Source organism: Panthera onca, chromosome B3 (genome assembly GCF_046562875.1).
Source record: "Panthera onca isolate mPanOnc1 chromosome B3, mPanOnc1 haplotype 2, whole genome shotgun sequence".
Lineage (NCBI taxonomy): Eukaryota > Metazoa > Chordata > Mammalia > Carnivora > Felidae > Panthera > Panthera onca.
Genome location: NC_138344.1, coordinates 36207116 through 36230927, shown reverse-complemented (window position 1 = coordinate 36230927; position 23812 = coordinate 36207116). Strand labels below are relative to the sequence as shown.

The following is a 23812-nucleotide window of genomic DNA, read 5'->3' as shown; positions in this document are numbered from 1 at the left end:
TGTTTTAAGACCCAGCCTCATAGTCACGTAGTCATGTCTTTTCCCACTGGCCTTTTCTAACTGCTTTTATTTGAGCCACTTACTGGCATTCAAAGTGTACAACTATGAATGGCCATTTTTTTCTTATTATGGACAAGATATGGACAAGGAAACACCAATACATAGACATTTTTCAGACCAAGAGGGGGGACCCGCCCCTCACCCCCAAAGGAAAAAAAAAAAAGTCAGAGGAGTAACTAGGGAATCAGAAGAATGTAGTTAGGCACCAAAGGAGGAGATGGCCACCATTGTCAAAAGCTTCAAAGAGGCCATTGAGAAAGGTGCCCCAAATAGAACATTTGCCCATTAGGAAAGAGGTCTTTTGTGACTATTGAGAGAACAGCAGATGGTGTGGTGTGAAAACAACATTGTAGTGGGAAAAATAAGAGATGAGAAAGTGGAGACAGCAAACATACTTTAATGTCTCTCAAGAAATGTGATTCTTAGAAGAGATAGAGTACCTTCAGAGGGTGGAGGAGGTAGGGTGGTTTTGTTCTGTTCAAATGTTGGAGGATACCGAGTGTGTTTGTAGGAGAAAAGAGCTGGATTAGAGGGGAAAATTAATAATGGGGAACGAAAGGTTAGATGATTCAACAAAATCTGGGAATGGCTGAGATCCAGTGCACAGGTGCAGGGGTTAACCTTGATGAGGAGAAAGGGCACTTCTTGCTGTGGGTAAGGGAAGGAGGGCAAGAAGATGAATGAAGGCTACAGGACACGCATAATAATGGAGTGATTGGCCGGACTTAAGGGTGAAGAGATTGGCTGTCATTGTAAAGAAAAGGCTAAGATAGCTTGAATTTTCTGGGGCTGGGCCAGACTTCAAATATTCAAATATCACATCCTCCATTCATTCCTTTCATTTATTCAGTGCCCTGTCTGTATAGACACTGGGGTCTACAGTGATACAACTTTTCATGTAATTTTGGATTTTGTTATACTGGGACTCAAGTGAGATACACTTTTTACTCTTCTAGAAGGCTCAAAGTAGAAATAAATGATCGAATCAGAAGAGTCCTTTGTCAGACCAGATGTCCCAACTTGGGGTTTAGAAAACACGGGCATCTCAACAATGGCGCCCTGTTTGAGGTTGAGAGGGAAGAGAGGCGAGATGGGGGGAAGGGGGATTACACCCGGGTAACCCCAGGAGGGTGCGCCTTCAACCAGGAAGGTGCGAACCTTCTGCGCACTTGGGGCCGCGCTGTAACCAAGGGTAACGGCTTCTAAGCCTACACGGGTGTGCAGACCTGCTTCTTCCCCAAACCAGGGGCGTCTACGGAGGCTGAGCAGGACCAGACACAGGCCAAGCTTCGCCATCCAAAGTGCCCTCCGGCGATCTGCCACCGCCTGTGACTATTTGAGGTCACTGTTACTTTTGCCCCTAGTTAATTGCGAGGGGCGGGGGAGGGGAGAAGCGGTGGGCGGGACGAATCACCTTTTCTATTTTACAATTGGTCGCAACGGGCTCCGAGTCCCGCCTGCTACGCCGCCGCCGACAGGCTCTCCGGGCTGTCACTCGAGCCGCCGCGGCCGCCCCTGGCCGTGGCTGGGATCTCGCGGGAAGAGCGGCGGGCACGGCTGTGGCTTGGTCTCCCGGCTGCGCGCGAAGCGGGAGGGCTCTCCTCACACAAGCGCTTCCTCGCGGAGAGGTTAGAGCTGCGGCAGCCGCAGGCCTGGGCCGCCCCTTCCCTGCCGCCGCCTTCTCTTCCTCCGGGCTTCTCGGTCCGCTCGCCCTCCGGCGCTCCCAGGTAAGGAAGCCCGGAGCGCGTCTCGGCTGCGGAGCGGTCGGGGAGCGGGGACTCGGAGCAGCCGGAGCGGGCTGGCTCCAGACGGGGGCGGCTCCGCGGGCTGCACGGCGCTGCCTGGTGGGCGCGAGGCTTGGTGGAGCTCGGGAGCGCGGGGGGCAGGAGGCGGCGGGGTGGGACCCGGGTGCGGGCGCCCCAGGGCGGTGTGGCGGCTGCCGGGGCTCCTGGGGCGAGGCGGTTTATTGGGGATCTTGGGGCTCTTTCCACTTTGGGGTGGGGGTGGGTGGCGGCGCACAGGGTCCCGCCTCAGGGTCCAGGGAGATTTATCAGGGTCCTGGGGGTTCCTCGAGGTGGTGTAGCGGGGTTCCGGAACATGGGGGGGGGGGGTGAGTCCTCTTACCGCGGTCTCAGGCTCTTTGGGGGCAGAGGATTCAGTTTAGCAGGTCCTAGGTCTCTGAAGGGGCAGATCATTGGGGTCTTCGGGGGTCCTTTGAGCGGGACTGTTTCGCATCCCTGGATGGAGAAGCAGCGTATTAGGGTTCCGGGGAGGGGGTTCTGTTTATCCGGGTCTCCCGGCGAGAGGGCGATGTATCTGCGTCCTGCAGGGGTTGGGCAGCCTTGGTGGGCTGCTGGGGGCGGAAGGGTGTTCGGCGGAGCCCGGCGTCTTTTCTGGGGTTTCTGTTTTGCCCAGAGGGGGGCGGTAACTTGGCATGGTCTTCAGTCTTTTCGGGGGCGACCGGGCGAGTTATCGGGTCTCCGGGTGATCTCGGATGGAGGGCGCGGCTCAGCAGGCGCTTGGGTGGGCTCGGGGGCTCTAGTGGCGTCCCGAGCCAGCCCCGCTAGACAGTCTGTGGCTGGCCAGCATCCTGGACCAGGTCTCTTTCCTAGATGAGATTTACTCAGCGCCCAGTGGGAAGATTGATGCGTGTCGTTTCTTAGTTGGAGAAATCGTGGGTTTGTTCTGCAGTTTGCTTTTCTCTGCCCCGGGATCCCTGTGGGGGCGTGCTCGGTCTTGCTGCTCCGGGAGCGTGAGAGTGGCAGCGCCTTAGGTGGGTATAGACTCTAGGTTCTTTAGGAGGCGAGTGTCCTCAGGTGGAGCGTGCCAGACGCTGAAGATACAGAAGGCTGTGTGGTTTTGGCTTCACTTTCCTAGATAGTCTGCTTTGCTGATCCTGCAATATTAGATCTGTCCTGAAGTCTTGCCTGAGTGCTGGGCAGAATCAAGTAGTGCTGGGAAGTGTGTTCCGGCTTCTCTCTGTCCTTTGAAAAACGTTCGTGGAGAGGGATAGCTTTTAAGTTTGGTCTCCAAGTAATGCATTGAATTTGAGGTCCCAGAGCTAGAGCTCTGCGTCATTTGAGACCTGTAAGCTAACAGCTCTTTTAGAGAATCCTGCTTTAACAGTTTGATTGTGAAGCTTGAGTTAGTCTTGACTCTAATGGAGAGTGCTTGGTAACTAGCCCAGTCTTAGGTGAAATTCAGATAAAATGGCCTGTATGTATGTGTATGTGGTTTTTTAAAAAAATGGTTAGCTTGGAAAGTCTGCATTTGCTTGACATTTCTTCAGGTTAGATAGCTACTTTATCACAGAGGCCTGTAAATGAAGCCTGATGTGGCAGGCAGTGGAGTCCATATTCACAGTAATTTTGTAATTTTGGGTAAACAGACAAATTTGACTTTGCCAAAGCAAAGAATTTTGCCTGCTTTAGCCTTTTTCTTAGTGTCAGTTTTTTTAGATTGACATTTCTTTTTGATCTTAGAACCAGAAAGATTAGGGACAGTGTACTTAATCCTTGAGTTTTGCAATCATTTTTTAAAAAGGAGGGACTCCTACGTAGCAAATATTTAACTCTTTGAAGAGTGTAAGAGTTTTGTTTTGTTTTTTGCTTTAGTTATAATTCAAACCAAAATGCCTGATTGACTTTTATGGCTATCGAAACTGATCAATTGAGCAGATATTTGGGTGGAACTATAGCTAAAAAACCCTAAGCAGACCATTTTTTCCCCCTCATTATTTTTGAAAGACAAATGATAAATTAAGCAAATTTCAGTAACTTTGGAAAAAAAAGCAGCTTTCATGATTTCTAAGTAAACATACTAGTCAGTCAGCAAAATCTTTGGTTATCCGCTAGGTGTCACAACATTGGAGGTACAGTGATTTCCAGCTCACATATAACCTACGTTGAGCGAGAGAAAGACAGCAAATAAAATGAATACATAAAATAATTAAGATGCTGATAATGAAGAAACATTAGGGTTCAGCTCACTTTTTAAAGTAAGCCCTGAGTAATATGATTGATGTCTGTTGTCATAACCAGGAACCAAGTAAGGTAATGATCTATCTTCTGAATTATTAAAGATGGAATAATGATCAGTAGAGTTTGGGTGTTAAATATATATTGACTCTGAGGATTAGTACCTTTTGTTATATAAGCATAAAAGTCTTTAAGGATACATATCAAACTTCAAAGTATTGGGGGACGGATTCTTTTTTTAAATGTTTATTTATTTATTTTTGAGAGAGAGAGAGAGAGAGAGAGAGAGAGAATCCCAGTATGTGCTGACTGCACAGAGCCCGTTGTAGGGCCCGAACTCATGAACTGTGAGATCATGACCTTAGCCAAAATCAAGAGTCAAGACCTTTAGTCAAGACCTTTAACCTACTGAGCCACCCAGGTGCCCCTTTGGGGCATTCTTTAATAAGAGAGCATTGCAGAGTCCTGGAAGAGAGCTGTTAATTTTATACTTTTGTATTATTTGAATCTGTTTCAATGAGTGGACATAACAAGTGGAAACTAAAGAAGTCTAAAAATTAAAATCTTTTGGTCACTATGCAAATTTGTGAAAGGTACAGTATTTATAAGGCATTTTGTCAGTGTTGCCACTCACATTGTGTGTACTAGTGAAGGAAAAAATCTATTTCAAGGATCTAAAATTATAGGGGATGGGGAGCACAACAGAATAAGAAGAGTACTGAGCTCCAAATAAAACGTTAACACATGTTAAAGATGTTAGATGTTTAATTATATAAAAACAAATTAGGGGCGCCAGTCAGTTAAACAGCCAACTCTGAATCTCAGCTCTGGTCATATCTCATGGTTTGTGAGTTCCAGCCCCACATCGGGCTCTGCGCTGACAGCTCCAAGCCTGCTTGGGATTTTCTCTCCCTCCCTCGCTTTGCTCCTTCCTGCCTCTCTCTTTCTCTCTCAAATAAATACACTTAAAATAAAACAAATTAAGGCCTTTCTATTTTAAAATTTAACTATTTCCAAGTTTGAGAAGGGAAGTTTTTATAAACTCCTTAGACGAGAATACTTTGTGTTTCTGTGGATGGAGGTGTTCTTATTGTGGCACAGACTTCAGGAAGAGATTTCTTTTGTCCAACCTATGGACACATCTAATAGATTTGTTTCTCTTCTGAGGCATATGAAACAAAAATAGTTTTATGGTTCATTATTACTATAATTTATTACTATTTATATTTCATTATTACTATAATGGGTTATCATTCAAGATTCTGGAATGATAAATGTGATACACTAAAGCAATTTTTAGAAAGGAAATCGTAAGATATGAATTCCAATCTTCACTGTGCTATTAACCATATGGCCTTGGGTAATTTCTTAGTCTCTTAGGGCCTTAGTTTCCATATATATAAAATTACAGAGAAGTCCCTGTCAATAATCAGTGCAAACTCCAATTCTAATGATTCTTTTGCATTAGTTTTGATGTTGCCCGTCAGCAGTATTCCGTGTACAAAAAGGAATGGGTGCCTTAAAGAGTAGCTGGTTCTCAGGATACATCTAGATCCATGTATTTTTATATATGATACCTAATTTTAGAAACTTCTTTCTTTTTAAGATATATAGGACATATTTAATTTCAGAATATACATTCATGAAGGTACATGATTTTTTTTTTAATACTTTAGATTTATCTGTTAAAGCATTATTATTTTTATTTCTGATTTCTGGTTCTATAATAGAGTATCTGTGTGATAAGGTAATGTACTTATTTAACTTAGGGTGTAGAATGATGTCTCTAGTGGTTGACCCCCTTTAATCCATTCTTTACGCTCCTGCCGAGGTGACTTCTAAAATGCAAATCTGTTCAATGCTTCTTTCTTAAAATCCATACTCTCCTTTACCTACAATACACATTTAGTTCTAACTCTTTATCATTACTAGGCCCTTCACCATCTGGCTCATTTCCTGCATTTCCCCCGCCGAAAATCTGAAGCTCCAACTGTACTAATCCAGTCAGTTCACTGAAAGAGTCATACTGTTTCCTGACTCAGAGCCCTCTCATATGTTCTCCCCACTGTTTAGAATGCCTTTCTTTCTCCCGTCTTGCTGACAAAGTCTGCTGCTTTTTCAAGGTACAACTTAAGCACTATCTGCTTTTTAAGTCTTCTGTGTCCTCTGGTTGTCCCTCTTTCTTACCTCACTGAGTTATGCACTCTCTATGTCTTGTTCATTCATTTTCTTATGTTCACTGGTATGCTGTAATTATTTATGTCTGTTGCTGGGTCCTCCCGGACTCGAAGCCAAGTTTATATTTGTCTTACTACTTTTTGAACCTCTATTGCTTATTTTACACAGTTGGCTCTCATTACAGGTTTGAACTATCTGTGCCAAGATTGACCGTTTTCATAATGTCCAAGTTAAGCCCAAATCTAAGTCTTGTCCTATTTTTCTAAAATTTGGGGCTTTTTAAAATTATCTTATTCTCTTACCCTATGACCACAAACTGATACTAGATCTGTAGTTCTTATCCTCATATTTAAGAAGTGAGATTCCCAGAACTATAGGAGTTAAGGGTTACTCTGTTAAACTTGCAGATTTTGAGGCAACCACTAATCCCTATAACTAAAATTGGTAAGAAAGTTATAAACTAGTTTGGGTATTTCAGATCTTGGTATCAGTGATGTGGTAGGTATTTTTTACCCACCTGGCTGCTTTCTGTATGGGACATGATTGTTGTCAATGCATGTGTGTCTTTATATTGTCTGTTTATTCGCTGAAGATTTAATGCTTGCTCAGGGTCATTATCTACTAAACAGCATGCTATAACTAGATGCAGGTCCGTTGTACTCCAAGTTCTATGCTTTTCCAAATCCTATACTGCTTTTTGAAATGTGACTGCTTATTTAGTGTATTAAAATTATTCATAGATATTTTATTCATTTTATAAATTGAAGAAGTAGGTTGTAATGTTTATTCATTCAGTTTTTTCACAAAAGCTAAAGTAGAGAATTTGAGATTGTTTGGACTTAAGGGATCATTTAATCCAACCCTTCGTGTAGCATATGAGGGAATTGACACAGGCAAGAGTAGTTGAATGACTTGCTCAAGATCGTGCAGCTAATTGGTTAAGATTTTCTTTGTTAAGCTAGTTGTACACATAGGTGTTAAAAAAACCATTACTTGAAAGGAATACCAGGTGCCTCTTCCCTCCTCCCCCCAAGAATAAAAGCCTGGAGTGGCTTTTAAAAAAGTGATGTCGAGGATCTCAGAGTCTTAAGGACACGGCTCAGAGAAAATCCGGACTTTGGATCATGACGCGTGGAGACGCCTTGGTGCCTTTACTCACGTAGTTCCCTAGTCTTTGCTTCTGTCCTTCCTCTTTTTTCTTTTTGAAAATCTATCCTCAGTTTACTAACTTTATGCCTGATGGAGTTGTTATTGGTGTCAGCCTTACCAGTAACCGTTTAAGTGCCATCCACAGGGCAACTGTAGAGATAGAAAAAAAGCAAAAAATCTAGTCACTGCCCTAAGGGGCTTGGTTTATTTGGGAGTGGGAGACAGTATGTATTTGATTGCAAGGTAGTATGTAAAGATGTCATGAGCGATACAGCTGTAGGAGCTCAGAAGATATCAGGGTGGATTGGGCTAGTAGTTACAGAAATTTCTGTGTGAAAAAGATTTGACTTAAGTTAATCTTTTAGAAATATTTATTTATTTAGTGTTTATTTATTTTGAGAGAGAGAGTGCCTGTGTGTGGGAGAGGGGCAGAGAGTGAGGGAGAGAGAATCCAGGCAGGCCCTGCGTTGTCAGAGCAGAGCCTGACTCCGAGCTCTTAACAAACTGAGATCATGACCTGAGCTGAAATCAAGAGTCGCATGTTCTACCCACTGAGCCAGCCAGGTGCCCCGATTTAAGTTAATCTTTATTTTTTTAAACAAACTCCCTGTTTTTATTATTATTATTATTTTTAATATTTGCTTATTTTGGGGAGACCGAGAGACAGAGCGCAAGCAGGGGAGGGGCCGAGAGACAGGGAGACACAGAATCTGAAGCAGGCTCCAGGCTTCGTGCTGTCAGCACAGGGCCCGACATGGGGCTCAAACCCTTGAAGCGTGGGATCATGACCTGGGCCGAAGTCAGACTCTTAACTGAGCCACCCGGGTGCCCCTAAGTTAATCTTTAAATGAGGAGGTGGAGTCAAACTCTTCATTAAACTCTCATTGTTTTGCTTTGTTTTGTTTTCTAATCTTACCTTTGCTTACTTCCCTTCTCTCTGTTTCAGGAGGCCTGAAACATGTTCTTCCACAATCCGTGTCTCTTTCCCTTCCTTCAAGTCTTAGTTAAAATATCACCCCTTCTGTGAGGTCTTTATTGGCCACCTTGTTTAAAATCACAGCATCCTTTCTACACTCTCTTCCTATTTCTCTTCCCTGCTTTGTTTCTTTGTTTTCTTCTTTCTGTTATCCAGCATACTCTATATTTTTATTGTCTTCCTACCCCTAGTATACTATAAGATCCATGAGGGCAGGGAGTTTTACTCATTTTATTCAGTGCTATCTCCCTAGCACCCAGAACAGTACCTGTTACTAAGTAGGTGCTCAGATTTTTATTCAATAAATAAGATAATTGAACTTTAAAGCAGGAATTTGAAAATTATTTGATTTAACTTCTCCTTCCTTTGTTCCTCTTTCCTGGCTGACATAGAGGAAGGGGAATTTTTCTCTTCCATTTCTAAAAAAAATGTATGGGACTTCAAGAAAATCATATACAGTACAGAAATTCTAAATAGCTTAATGAACTTTTACATGTGTAAACATGTAGTCACCAGCCAGATCAGGATATAGAACACTTCTAGGACCTTAGAAACCTTCCTCATGTTCTCTCCTAGTCAGTATTTCCCAACAGTAACCATTATTCAGGCTTCTCTCATAATAGATTAGTTTTGTTTATTCCTGAACTTCGTGCAAATTGAATCAACCTGGTTTCCTTTGCTCAGCATTATGTGAGATTCATCCATGCTTTTTTTTTTTTTTTAACAGTAGCTCATTCTTTTTCATTACAGTGTAGTATTCTGTTGTTTGAGTACATATATTTTTTTCTATTCTTTTGATACATTTGGGCCATTTCCAGTTTTTAGCTCTTAGGAACAAAGCTGCTGTGAACAACTTTGTACCTGTCTTTTGGTGGACATAATGGTTAAGTTTTTGGCTAAATAACAAGGAGTTACTTATCTCCATATATAGCGAGACATACACATAATTCTTAATCCCACATGGTTTTTAGCACATGTTAGATGATCATTAAATGATTGAAGATAAATTATTAACTAATCATGTACTGTGAGATTATCTCGAACTTACTAAAAATATTGGAGAACTGTTTCTGGTCCACACTTGTTTCTTATATCTGACATAAAACATAGCTTTATCCAGGCTTTACACATTTCTCTTTCATCTGGGTTTGCCTTTTTTTTTTTTTCCTAAGCCATATTCCTTATTACTTGCTCTTCCTCCTCCAGAAAATGGGAGAAGAAATATGTGCAGGAAAGAGACCATTCAAATTAATTAATTTCAAGATGTGAATTTCAGAACTGGTTGGCTATTTTTCTATAATTTTTCAACAATAAGTCATTTTTTCTGACATTTGCTTCTTCTGTATATTTCTTTAATATTCTATATGCTTTGAAATCAACTTTGCTAATGCGTTCATAACACGGGTAAAAAAGCTTTGAGTCTGTTTTTTATTTTTGTCATGTGTTAGTTATGTTTTGGGGTATGTCAAGCAAAGGGTTTCTTTGATGGCCTTAAATAATTCTAGAAGTGGCTTTAGTTGGTGAATAGTGCAAATAAGAGCTCCTACAATAATAGAAGAGATCTGGAGGAATGTTTTTCTAATTCTGGAAAAGTTTACAGTTTTCTTTTGAAGTGATTTCTAAGCTGACTTGAAAGACTAATAGGAAACAAGGTGGATAGGATACCTCATAGGGAATGGGGTGAAAGAACACTCCAGGTAGGGAACTGCATTTGCAGAGAGAGAGCAGAGAGCGAGCGAGCAGGGCGGATTTGAGGATCTGCGGGTCATTCAGGAAGGCTGCAGCAGTGGTTTTCAAGCTCTAATGTGCATATGAATCTCCTGGTGCATATGAATCTTCTAACATGCTTACAGGTGATGGAAATGTTGCTGGTTCAAGGATCACACTTGCTTGCAAACTGCTGGGTTAAGATGTAGAAAGAAGGTGAGAAGGAAGGAGTGGGGAGTGAAAGCAAGGACCATCCCATGAGTCTTACAACCAATGTAAGGAATTTGGGCTTAAGGCAGTGGTAACCCAATGAAGAGTGCTAAGAGTAATAGTGAACTTGTGAGTTAAGTGGTCAGTAGTGGTGGATATAATCTTGAGGGATATACTCCATCTACATTTGCAACTATACAGATTAATGTCTGAGAAATGATCATTTGTTCATCAATAACTACTTTTCCCCCTAGCAGACTCTGCTTATTTAAAGGAAAAGTTTGGTTATATTTATTAGTCTATTTTTTTATTTTTTATTTTTTAAAATTTTTAAATCTTTATTTATTTTTGAGAGAGAGACAGAGTATGAGCAGGGGAGGAGCAGAGAGAGAGGGAGACACAGAATTCGAAACAGGCTCCAGGCCCCAAGCTGCAGCACAGAGCCCGATGCGGGGCTCGAACTCACACACCATGAGATCACCACCTGAGCCGAAGCCGGACGCTCAACCGACTGAGCCACCCAGGTGCCCCTGGTAATATATATTAGTTTAGATGTTATATGTTTGTTTAAGGAGTTCTTTCTTTCAGGGATATTATTTATCCTAATAACTATCATTATAATTTAACTCATAATTACATTATTAATCCTGTTTGATGGGATTTAATTTTTGTCCATATTGTGTACCATATTATAGTCTGATGTTTTCTTTTATTTTTCTTTTATTATTATTTAAAAAAATTTTTTTAATGTTTTTATTTATTTTTGAGACAGAGACAGAGCATGAGCAGGGGAGGGGCAGAGAAAGGGAGACACAGAATTTGAAACAGGCTCCAGGCTCTGAGCTGTCAGCACAGAGCCTGACACAGGGCTGGAACTCAGACTGTGAGATCATGACCTGAGCTGAAGTCGGACGCTTAACCGACTGAGCCAGGCGCCCCTTCTTTTATTTTTTAATTGTATTGATTTAAAAATGAGCTAGCTGCTAGTGCTTATTGTATTGAATGGTAATGCTTATTGTATGGTGGGAATGATCTTAAGATACACAGTAATTTGGGTTACTCTTTATTGGTTTCCCTAAATGCTATTAATTAGAAGGTTTTGACTTAATTTGTTTCAACTACTTTTTTTTTTTTTTTTTTTTTTTTTTTAATTTCAACTGCTTAAATACTATATCAGTTTGGGATTCCTGGGTGGCTGGGTCGGTTAAGCATTTGACTCTTGATTTCAGCTCAGGTCATGGTTTCACAATTCGTGACATTGAGCCCCACATTGGGCTTGCGCTGACATGTTGCCTGCTTGGGATTCTCTCTTCTCTCTCTCTCTCTCTGCCTCTTTCCCTACCCCTCTCTCTCAAAATAAATAAATAAACTTAAAAAAACAAAAATAAATACTACATTAGTTTTGCAATATTATAAATTTAAGAATAAAGGTATGTGTTTATGTTTTGTAGGTTAATATTATATTTTCCTCCCGATTTTATAAGTTCTAGGTACTCATTTTAAAAACTTGGAGAAATACAAAAGACAAAAATGTAAGCTCAGCCCAAATATAAGCATTACTAACGTTATGTTATACATTCTTTTTCCTCTTCCGATGATTATTTATTCATAGTGTGCTGTTTATTCCCCACCAAGCATTATATCATGAAGAATTTCCTATTTGGTAAAATTATTTCAAAACCTAAATTTGAATAGCGCAATGTTCTATTGAATGAATGTGTAGTGATTTAACCATTCCTAATTATTGAAAAATTTTTCCTCTGCTGCTAACATTGAAGAAAATCTTTGCATAATTGTTCTCCATACTTATTTTCTTAGGATAGGAATAGAAATTTTTAGTCAAAGATAAGACAAAAAAATTAGATACTGTCATATTGTTTTCTAGAAAGGTTATGACAATTTGTATGCTAGTATTCAGCTTTTCTAATTTGGTAAGCAGAAATGATCTTACTTTAATTTGTATTTTTTTATTATAATTGAAGTTGAACATTGAACATTGTAAGTTGTTTTTAACACAATTACATATTAAAATATTTTAAAAATATCTTAAAAAAATTTTTTTTAATGTTTATTTATTTTTGAGACAGAGAGAGACAGAGCATGAACGGGGGAGGGTCAGAGAGAGAGGGAGACACAGAATTTGAAACAGGCTCCAGGCTCTGAGCTGTCAGCACAGAGCCCGCCGCGGGGCTCAAACTCACCAGCCGCGAGATCATGACCTGAGCCGAAGTTGGGATGCTTAACTGACTGAGCCACCCAGGCGCCCCTAAAAATGTCTTCAAGAGAAAGCCTCATGCATTATTTTGTAAGGCAAAATATTTTAACTGGAATTAATAGACAAATTAATTTTTGAATAGTTTTTACAAAAGCATACAAAATTCAAAGACCCAAACAGTTGCCTGAGAGGCAACCATTGTTAATCACTTTCTTGTATATACTTCCAGATGTATGGTGGATTGTGTGTGTGTGTATTTGTATGCTGGAACATTAGACAAATTATGGAGAACATTCATTAAAATACTGTCTAGTTCAGATGTGTGATTGTGTACTAAATTGTGTACTAAAAATTAGAAAGGGTCTAAAAATGATTAGTATCTGGCCACTAGCCCAGAAGGAAGAAAAGCAGGGTCTGGCAGCATTTGGCAGTAATTTTCTATAAGACAAGTGGCCTTAGCTCTTTTTATTATTGGATCGATTCTTTGACAATAGCACTTCTGTTTATGGTACCAATTCTGTAGCACTGTTCCAAAAAGGAAAGCCAAGTTTTTGAAAATTAGTTGATACCTGAAAGAAACTCTAAAGTACAAAACCTATTTGGAGGTATTTAGGGGAAAGATACTTTCTTTCTTTCTTTCTTTTTTTTTTTTTTTTTGGTGTTAGGATTTTTTTGCTTGAGAGTTAAAGTTTTAGCAGAATTTTCATGACTTTGTTGCTTAACATTGGAAGCTTGAGCTTGAATAATTACAAATAAAATTTATCATTTTCCTAAACTCTTATTTACCTAATTCAGAAACCATGATATAAATCCATGATATAAATATATTTTTAAAGTATAGTTTTTAAAAAGTTTTCATGCTAATGCTACTATATGGTGGTAATTGGTCTCATACATCAAAGATCTTGAGCTTGACTTGAATGTTACTGCTAAATATGCGATTCGAGCAATAAGAATCAGAGGTTTTAATTGGATTGTACAGAGCTTTAATGCTTTAGGCATAAAAATGTTTGCTTTTAGGATAGATTTCTTTTAAGGCTCTTGTTTCCAAAAATAAAATTTGGGGATGGCTATGAATACTAACTGAATACTAACTCTGTGTGGCCCAGGGTAAGTAGGAGTATTATGAGAATTCCTATTTGTTGGAATTCATATCTTCCATTCCAGATTAATTATGAAGTTGTAAAGGCTGCTCAAGAGTTTGCACCTGATAGTGGTTGATAATATTTGAGGAATTTAAAGAAGGAGTTTATCAGAGGTCAGAAAAGATCATCTTAATTTTTAAAATAGGTTTAATTTTGAAGTAGTTATGTATTCCTAGGAGAATTGCAAAGATAGTACAGAGAATTCCCATACACCTTTTACTCAGCTTACCCTAATTGACATCTGGATATAACCATGGTTATCAAAAGTAAGAAATGCATCCTGATTTTTAAAAAGAAAATTCAACAAAATTTCTTTTAACGATCTACTATATATAAGAGTGTTTTAGCTGAAGTATATACAATGTTGGAAAACAAGTAAAGGATGCAGATAATAATAAACTGATGAGTTAGGCATTATTCCTAAACAAATTCTCAGATTAAAAAAAATTTTCTTCTTAATGTATGTTTATTTTTGAGAAAGAGAGTGCAAGCTGGGGAGGAGCAGAGAGAGAGGGGGACAGAGGATTTGAAGTGGGTTCTGTGCTGACGGCAGCAAGCTGTCGCAGGGCTCGAACTCACAAACCTGATCATGACCTGAGCCGAAGTCAACCGACTTCGGTGGTGTCAACCGACACCACCCAGGTGCCCCCAAATTCTCAGATTTTTGAACACACGTGTTGTTGGTACTTTGAAAAGAAGATGCTGATCACTAGGAGCCAGCGTGGGTTCCCAGAGAACAAGTCATGCCACACTGGTCTCACTTCTTTTCTTATAGGGGTAAGTAAACTGGTAGGTACCTCAGGAGATACTCTGCCATTGTACGTCTAGAATTATAGCCACGTTTATTGGATTTTTAATTTTGTGCTGGGCACTGGGTTAAATGCTTTACATAGATTGCCTCATCTAGTACTGTTTTACAAATGAGGTAAGGGACCCCCAAGGTTATACAGATAGCATTTGACAGCCTTTTATGATATCTTTATAGACAAGTTAGAGAAATGTAGTCTGAATACTTGCATAGGTAGGTGGATTTGTGATTGATCAATGGGCTGATGTTAAAATTAAACTGCAATTCATTCTTAGTGTGTCCCTCAAGATGCTGCCTTCCCCTATGTCCTATTTAAAATGTTTATCCATTACTCTCAAAATTACGAGGGTAGTATGTTATGTGACAGAATCAGGATCCTTCCTCTATTAATTTTTTTTTTTTTTTAACGCTTATTTATTTTTGAGACAGAGACAGACAGAGCATGAACGGGGGAGGGTCAGAGAGAGAGGGAGACACAGAATCCGAAGCAGGCTCCAGGCTCTGAGCTGTCAGCACAGAGCCCGACGCGGGGCTCGAACTCACGGACCGTGAGATCGTGACCTGAGCCGAAGTCGGACGCTCAACTGACCGAGCCACCCAGGCGCCCCCCTCTATTAATTTTTAATAATTAGACTGTATCTAAAAAACTACTTGTAATAATTCTATATTTGATATGTCTGGTTCATAGGGACAAAAAAATTCTTACAATTGAATTTTTTTTTTTTTTTTTAATCTGCACAAATACAGTATTGAAGGCTTGGAGGGCTAACAGGTGGGATTTTTTTTGTTTGAAGTAGGTGTGTACCTAGGTGGGTCTCTCTATTTGTCTGAAGTCGATGAGTCAGTGGTTTATTATAACTGCTCCAAAGGCTCACACTCACTTAAACAGCATTATTTTGAAGTAGTTTGTCTAAAACATAGTTGATTATCCTTTTCTATTCTGCCTTTAGCTGAGTTCTCAGTGCTATTTGCCACATCTTGAGGAGGATGTTGATAGTGTATTCAGAAGGAGGATAATCAGAATGAAGCAGTGTCTGAAACAGATACTTGCAAAATAATTGAAACATTTGAGATTTTCAGCCAGGAAAAAAGAAGACTTTAGTGGGGTATATGGGAATGCTTTTCAAGTTGGTAATTGAGTGATCTTTAACATTCTTCCTGACTCAAATGTGTGGTTCTGGTAAACACATGAAGGAATGGCACGTGGAAGAGGGAGTGAAGCGTATCTTTTGTATCCCCAGAGGATAGAACTAGGAAGAATGAAAGTTAGAGGAAGGGAAATATTGGTACATGATGAAGGTTTTTTGTTTTTTGTGTTTTTTTTTTTTTTTTTTTTAACATTTATTTATTCTGGAGAGAGACAGAGCATGAGTGGGGGAGGGGCAGAGAGAGCGGGAGACAGAATCTGAAGAGGCTCCAGGCTCTGAGCTGTCAGCACAGAGCCCGAAGTGGGGCTCGAACTCACAAACCGTGAGATCATGACCTGAGCTGAGGTTGGACGCCCAACCGACTGCGCCACCCAGGCACCCCATAATGAAGGTATTTTTAACAAACAAAATGAAAATAGAGTGGACAGTTTCTCACTGTGGTGTTAAAGCGTGTGTTGAGTAGTGTTTAATCAATGTATTCTTGAAGGACTTTTCCAACTCTGATTTTTAAAAATTTATTTTACTTTTAAGTAATCTTTACATCCAGCGTGGGGCTTGAACCTTCAGTCCTGAGATCGAGAGTCACATGCTCTACCAACTGAGCCAGCGAATACCCCCAATCTTTGTTTCTATTTCTTCATTGGTTATAATTCCCCAGAGTAAAATTTTCTCTTGGGTACATCATTTATTCTCAGAACCTTATGGTCTTATATAGTATAAAGTGTTAGTAATAACAAAGTTAAACAACAGCAGAACATTTTTCACTTGCTAGGTTGATAAAGATTAAAAAGTTCAGTAATACCCCACCATGGCAAGGATGTTTAGAATTGCTCACTCATACACTCTAGGCAGGAATGTAAATTTGTGCAGTTTCTTGGAAGGAAAAGTTGGTTTTACTTATTAAAATGGTAAATTTTCATACTTTTTGACTCAATAATTTTAAAGAATTTATCTTTAAATGCCTAAGCCCTAAATGATTTTTTTTTTGAAGAGAGAGAGAGAGAGAGAGAGAGAGAGAGAGCAAACAAGAAAGCAAGTAGGGGAGGAGCAGAGGGAGAGGGACAGAGAATCCCATGAGCCCCATGCTGGACTTGATCCCACGACCCTGAGATCATGACCTGAGCTGAAATCAAGGGTCAGATGTTTACCCGACTGAGCCACCCAGGTGCCCCCTAAATGATTCTTTATATGGGTTAAATAAATGATTGTACAAGCATACAATGGGATGTCACACAGCCATAAAAAGAAAGAAAGAAGGAGTACTTCCGCATGAATTCATCTTTAACACATTATTGAGTGAAGAAAGTAAGTTGCAATACAATATTTATGGTATGCTGACATTACTGTAAAAAAGTAAGCTGTGAAAAAAATGTAAGTTGTGTGTATGTGGGTGAATATGCAAATATATATGCACACATTAATAAGCACATTTATGCTTCTATGTTAAAGACTTCTCTGGAAGGATACATAAGAAAAGGAGTAGTTTCTTCTGGAGAGGGGCTTGGAGATTGGAAGTGTGAGATCTCAGTAAGACTTTGGTTTGCTTATGTACACTTTACACTTTTATACTGTGTGTGTGTGTGTGTGTGTGTGTGTGTAGGTCGGTCAAGAGTGTATTTCAACATTTTTTTTGTTTGAAGTAATTACAGATTCCTAGGAAGTTCTGAAATTAGCACAGAGAGGTCCCATGTACCCTCATCCAATTCCCATCAATGGTCACATCTTACATAACTATAGTACTATATCAAAACCAGGAAATTGGCATTGGTACAACCCACAGATTTTGTTCAGATTTCACCAGTTTTACATGTATTCATTTGTGTGTGTATATAATTCTTTGAAGTTTTATCACATGTGTGGATTTGTGTAATCAACATTACAACTGAGATACAGAACTGTTTTATCACCAGTAAGATCCTTGTGATCCTTTATAGTCATATCCGTCCCCTTCTGGCAACCACTAGTCTGGACTCCATTTTTGAACTCTGCCATTTCCAGATGATATATAAATGGAATCAAAAAGTATGTAATCTTTGAGACTGACTTTTTTTTTACTCAGCATAATTCCCTTGAAATCCATCCAGTTGTTGGATATATCAATAATTCCTTTTTATTGCTAAACAAAATCCAGTGGTATGCATGTACCAGAGTTTATTTAATCTTCACCCATTGTTGAACATTTGGGCAGTTGCTACTTTGGCTATTACAGCTGTGATCAACATTTCTGTGTAAGACGTGAGATTTCATTCCTCTGGCATAAATGTCTAGGAGTGTGAATTACTGGGCATTATGGTAAATATTTAAGAAAGTGTAAAGTATATTTTAAGAAGCTGTCAGCCCATTTTCCAGATGGTATACCATTTTAGATTCCCATCAGCATTGTATGAGAGGCCTAGTTTCTCGCTCTTCCTTGGCATTTGGTATTGTCACTACTTTTTACTTTAGGTGTTCTAATAGGTGTATAGTGGTAACTCTTCATGGTTTAATTTGCATTTCCTTGCTGACTAATGATGTTGAACATATATTTGCCATCCGTATCCTCTTTGGTGAAATGTCTCACGTCTTCTATTTTTTAATTGATTTTTTTGTTTTACTATTAAATTTTGAGGGTTCTTTATTCTAGATAAGAGTCCTTTGTTATAGAAGTGGTTTGCAAATTCTGTATTTGTCTGTTTAATCTAACTTGTCAAATTTATTGGCATAAAGCTTTCATGTTTTCCTGTTATCCTTCTAATATCTATAGAATCTATAAAGCTGTCACTTCTTTCATTCCTGATATTGGTTGTGTCTTTCTCTGTTCCCCTCATCAGTCAGGTTAGATGTTTATTAATTTTATTGCTCTTCTCAGCGAAATCAGTGGGTTCCGTTCTAGACCACTGCAGTAAAGAGAGTATTGCAATAAAGTGTGTCAGGTGAGTTTTTTTGTTTCCCAGTGTGTATAAAAGTTATGTTTATACTATACTGTAGTCTATTAAGTGTGCAATAGCATTGTGTCCAAAAGAACAGTGTACATACCTTAATTTAAAAATCCTGTAATGCTAAACTTGCAAACTATCATCTGAGCTTTCAGTGTTGTAATCACTAATCACACATCATCATAACAAATAGAATAATAAAAAAAGAGTTTGAAATATTGTGAGAATGACCAAAATGTGACACAGAAGCATAAAGTGAGCTAATACTGTTGGAAAAATGGCACTGATGGATTTGTCTCAACACCACATTGCCACAAACCTTCAATTTGTAAGAAACACCATTATCTGTGGAATATAAAAAAGTGAAGCGCAGTAAGGGGTACGCCTGTACTCTTAATGTGATTATTGATGTGATTGTGTTTAAGTCTGTCATCTTGCTATTTGTCTTTCATTTGCCCTATCTGTTCTTTGCTCCTTTTTTCTTTTTTCTGTCTTCTTTTGGATTAGTTGAGTATTTTCTATGATTTTGTTTTATCACATCAGTTGCCTTTTTAGCTGTAACTGCTTGTTTGTGGTTGCTTAGGGTTTATAGTATATAAATGTTTATAGTATACATCTTTAATTTCTCTACTTTCAAAGTTAATATCATTTTATGTATAATAATATGAACCATAGGAAAGAATATTTTCATTTCTCTTAGTCTTTATGCCGGTGTGATACATTTTACATTTACATGTTATAAACCCTCAGTATACTGTTATTATTTTTATTTAAACAATTTTAAAGAGATTTAAATAATAAAATATCTTATATATTTACCCTTGAAATAATCATTTCTGCTTCATTCCTTTAGGTAGATCCATATTTGTGTCTGGATTTTCCTTTTGGCTAAAGAATTTCCTTTAACATTTAAAAATGTAGGTCTGCTTGTGATGAATTCTTTCTACTTTTGAATGTCTGAAAAAGTCTTTATTTTGCATTCATTTTTGAAGATAATTTTGCTGGGTATAGAATTCTGTATTGACATATTTTTCTTTCAGTGCTTTAAAGATGTTCCAGTGTTTTCTCATTGGCATTGTTTCTGTGAATATGATGTTGTCCTTACCTCATTGTTCTATACATGACATGTCTGTTTTTCCTCTGGCTGCTTTTAAGATTTTCTCTTTAACATTGGTTTTGGGCAGTTTGATAATGTACCTTTGTGCAATTTTCTTAAAATTTTTTTTTTTTTTTTTTGTGGTTGGATTTTGTTGAGGTTGTTTATAAAGCTCTTTTTGGTCTTTACACTACTATTATCATGAATTTTACCTTTATATGTGTTATAAAAGCCTAGCTTAGGCTTATAATTTTCTTTAAGTTTGGAAGATTTCAGGCATTATTTCTGTAAAACTTTGTATAAATTTTTAAAAATTTATTTATTTTGGGAGAGAGTGAGTGGGCATGCGTGAGTGGGGGAGTAGGCAGAGAGAAAGGGGGAGAGAGAGAGAGAGAGAGAGAGAGAGAGAGAGAGAGAGAATCCCAAGCAGACTCTGCAACGTCAGCACCAGAGCCTGATGTGGGGCTTTAGTCCATGAACTGTGAGATCATGACCTGAGCCAAAGTCAGATGCTCAACGGATTGAGCCACCCAGGTACTCCTATTTCTGTAAAATGTAAAAATATACTTTCTTCCTTCTGGGAGACTCCAGTTACCTATAGGTTCAGCCACTTATAGTTCACTTTTTTTTTTTTAATTCTTTTTTCTCTCTTTTTTCCTTTTAGGTAGCTTCTCTTGCTGTGCCTTCAAGTTCACTAATCTTTTCTTCTGCATTGTCTACTCCGTGCTAATGCTAATTTCCTCTAATGTATTTCATCTTAGTCATTGTAGTTTTCATCTATAAAATTTCTGGTAAAAGGGGCACCTGGGTGGCTCAGTTGATTGAGCATCCAACTTTGCTTCAGGTCATGGTCTCGTGGTTTGTGAGTTCCAGCCCCACATCAGGCTCACTGCTGTCAGACTGTCAGTACAGAGCCTGCTTCAGATCCTCTGTCCCCTTCTCTGTACCCTCCCCAGCTTGCACTCTCCCCAAAATAAATATTGAAAAAATTTTCCATTAAAAAAAATATCTTCCATGTCCTTACTTAACTTTTTCACATGTGGAGTATGGTTATAATGACTATTTTAATGTCCTTCTATGCTAATTCTAATATTTGTGTTCTGAGTCTTTTAGGAAGTAATTGTGATAAAATTCGCATAACATAAAATTTAACCATATTTAAATGTACAAATAAGTGAAATTTAATACATTAACAATGTTGTGCAACGATTACCACTGTTTCCAGAACATTTATCACCTCAAAAGGGAGCTTTGTACCCATTAAATCATTCCCCATTTCTTCCTATTCCCTTAGCAACCATTAATCTATTTTCTTGTCTCCATGAATTTGCCAGTTCTGGATATTGCATGTAATGGGATCATGCAATATGTGCCCTTTTGTATCTTGATTCTTTTGCTTAGTGTATTGTTTTCAGGGTTTATTCATGTCATAGCATGTCTCACCCCTTCACTTCTTTTTATGGCTGAATAATACTTGTATGGATATAACACATTTTATCCATTTATTCATTGATGGGCATTTGAGTTGTCTCTACTTTTGGCTATAGTGAATACTGCTATTGCGAACTTTTGTGTAAAGTTTTTTGTTTAAATACCTGTTTTCAATTTTTGGATGTATATATGTATGAATGAAATTACTGTGTAATGTGGAAATTATATGATTAACTTTTTTTTTAAGATTTTATTTTTAAGTAATCTCTCTACCCCACGTGGGTCTCAAACTCACAATCCCGAGATCAAGAGCTGTCCACTTCACTGACTGAACCAGACAGGTGCCCCGTGATTGACTTCTTGAGGGATTGCTATATTGTTTTCCACAGTGACTATATAACATTTTACATTCCTACCAGCAATGTATGGAGACTCTACTTTCTCTACATCTTTGCTGTTATTTCTTTTGGTTTTTTAAATTCTAGCAATTCGTCAATCCTAGTGGGTAGGAAGTGGCATTTCACTTTGGTTTAGACTTGCATTTTCCTAATGACTAGTGATGCAGAGCATCTTTTCATGTGCTTAATTATCATTTGTGTATCTTCTTTGGAGAAATATCTAGTCAAGTTTTTTGGCCAGTTTTTATTTTTATCTTTTTTATTTATTAAAAAAAATTTTTTATTTTTTATTTAAAAAAAAATTTTTTTTAAGTTTATTTATTTTTGACAGAGACAGAGTGTGAGCATGAGCTGGGGAGGGGCAGAGAGAGAGGGAGACACAGAATCCGAAGCAGGCTTCAGGCTCCAAGCTGTCAGCACAGAGCCCAATGCGGGGCTCGAACTCACAAACTGCGAGATCATGACCTGGGCCGAAGTCAGATGCCTAACCGACTGAGCCACCCAGGCGCCCCCCCCCCCCCCCAAAATTTTTTTTTAACGTTTATTCATTTTTGAGAGACAGAGAGCATGAGCGGGGAAGGAGCAGAGAGAGAGGGACATACAGAATTCGAAGCAGGGTCCAGGCTCCGAGCTGTCAGCACAGAGCCCGACGCGGGGCTTGAACTCACGAACGGCAAGATCATAACCTGAGCCGAAGTTGGACTCTCAACTGGCTGAGCCACCCAGGTGCCCCGTCTTTTGGCCAGTTTTTAATTGGGTTTGTCTTTTTGTAGTTATAAAATTTTTTTGTATACTCTGGATACTAGATTCTTGTCAGACATGTGATTTGCAAATATTTTCTCCCATTGTGTAGGTTTTTTTTTTCACTTTACTGATAATAATTTTTTTTAACTTATCTTTAGAGAGAGAGAGCAGGGGAGGGGCAGAGAGAGAGAGAGAGAGGGAGAGAAAGAATCCCAAGCAGGCTCTGCACTGTCAGCGCAAGCCCTATGTGGGGCTCTATCTCATGAACCGTGAGGCTATGACCTGAGCTGAAATCAAGAGCCAGAGGTTTAAATGGCTCTTGATGATATTTCTTGATGCACAGGGGCACCTGGGTGGCTCAGTCAGTTACGTGCCTGGCTCTTGACTTTGACTTGGGTTATGATCTTGCAGTTCGTGGGTTTGAGCCCCATATCAGGCTCTGTGCTGACAGTGCAGAGTCTGCTTAAGATTCTCTCTCTCTCTCTCTCTCTCTCTCTCTCTCTCTGCCCCTTCCCCACTGGTGTGCATGCTCTCTCTCTCCAAATAAATAAATAAACTTAAAACAATTTTTTTTGATACACAAAATTTTTAATTTTGGTAGAGTTCAGTTGATCTGTTTTTTTTTTTTTTTTTGTGGCTCATGCTTTTGGTGTCATATCTAAGAAACCATTCCAAATCTGAGATTATGAAGATATAACTGCATATTTTCTTGGAGTTTTATGGTTTTAGCTCTTATGTTTAAGTCTTTTCTCCATTTTGAGTTAATTTTTATATATAGTATAATAGTATATAGTATTTATATATAGTAACATAATATAATTATATATTGTAGTGTATTTGTATATAGAGGGTCCAAATTCTTCTTTTTATGTGGATATCCTGTTATACCAGCACCATTTGTTGAAAAGACGTTTCTTTTCCTATTGATGGTTTTGGCATCCTTGCCACCAAAATCAGTTTCTCATAGCGTGAATGGGTTTATTTCTGGACTCTCAATTCTGTTATATTGATCTGTAGCTGTGTCTTTATGCCAGTACTTCATGATTACTGTAGCTTTTTGTGGTACATTTTGAAATAGGGAAGTGTGAGTTCTCCAACTTAATTTTGCCTTTTTTAAGATTAGTTTGGTTCTTTCCAAGATTAGTTTGGTTCCTGCAATTCTGTATGAATTTTAGGATCACCTTTCTCATTTCTGCAAAAACAACTATGGAGATTTTGATAGTGATTGTATTGAGTCTGTAGATCACTTTGAGGATTGTTGCCATCTTAATTAACAATTTTAAGTCTTCCTACTTATGTACATATGACGTCTTTGCATTTATTTAGGTCTTCTTTATTTTCTTGCAGTAGTCTTTTGTCCCTTACAGTGTTCCTTGGTCAAATTTAATCCTAAGTGGTTTTTTTTGTTTGTTTGTTTGTTTTGTTTTGTTTTTAATTTATTTTGAGAGAAAGAGAGCATGTGTGAGTGCAAGTGGGAGGGGCAGAAAAAGAGAGAGAATCCCAAGCAGGCTCTGCACTATCTGCTGATGAGGGGCTCAAACTCATGAACTGTGAGATCATGACCTGAGCCAAAACCAAGTGTTGGATGCTTAACCGACTGAGTCACCCAGATGCCCCTATTCCTAAGTGTTTTATTCTTTTTGACACTATTGTAA

At 38.8% G+C, this 23812-nt stretch overlaps 1 protein-coding gene across 3 annotated transcripts in view; it reads left to right on the top strand.

Moving 5' to 3' along the window:
• The first annotated feature begins 1591 nt into the window (after window positions 1-1591).
• The window catches only part of GLCE (glucuronic acid epimerase), a 112632-nt gene continuing 90411 nt past the window's right edge, over window positions 1592-23812 (top strand). For all 3 annotated transcript variants that reach the window (XM_060618170.3, XM_060618171.3, XM_060618173.3), the window contains exon 1: window positions 1592-1787. The gene's annotated coding sequence lies outside the window, so the exon portion shown is untranslated. The remainder of the gene's footprint in view (window positions 1788-23812) is intronic.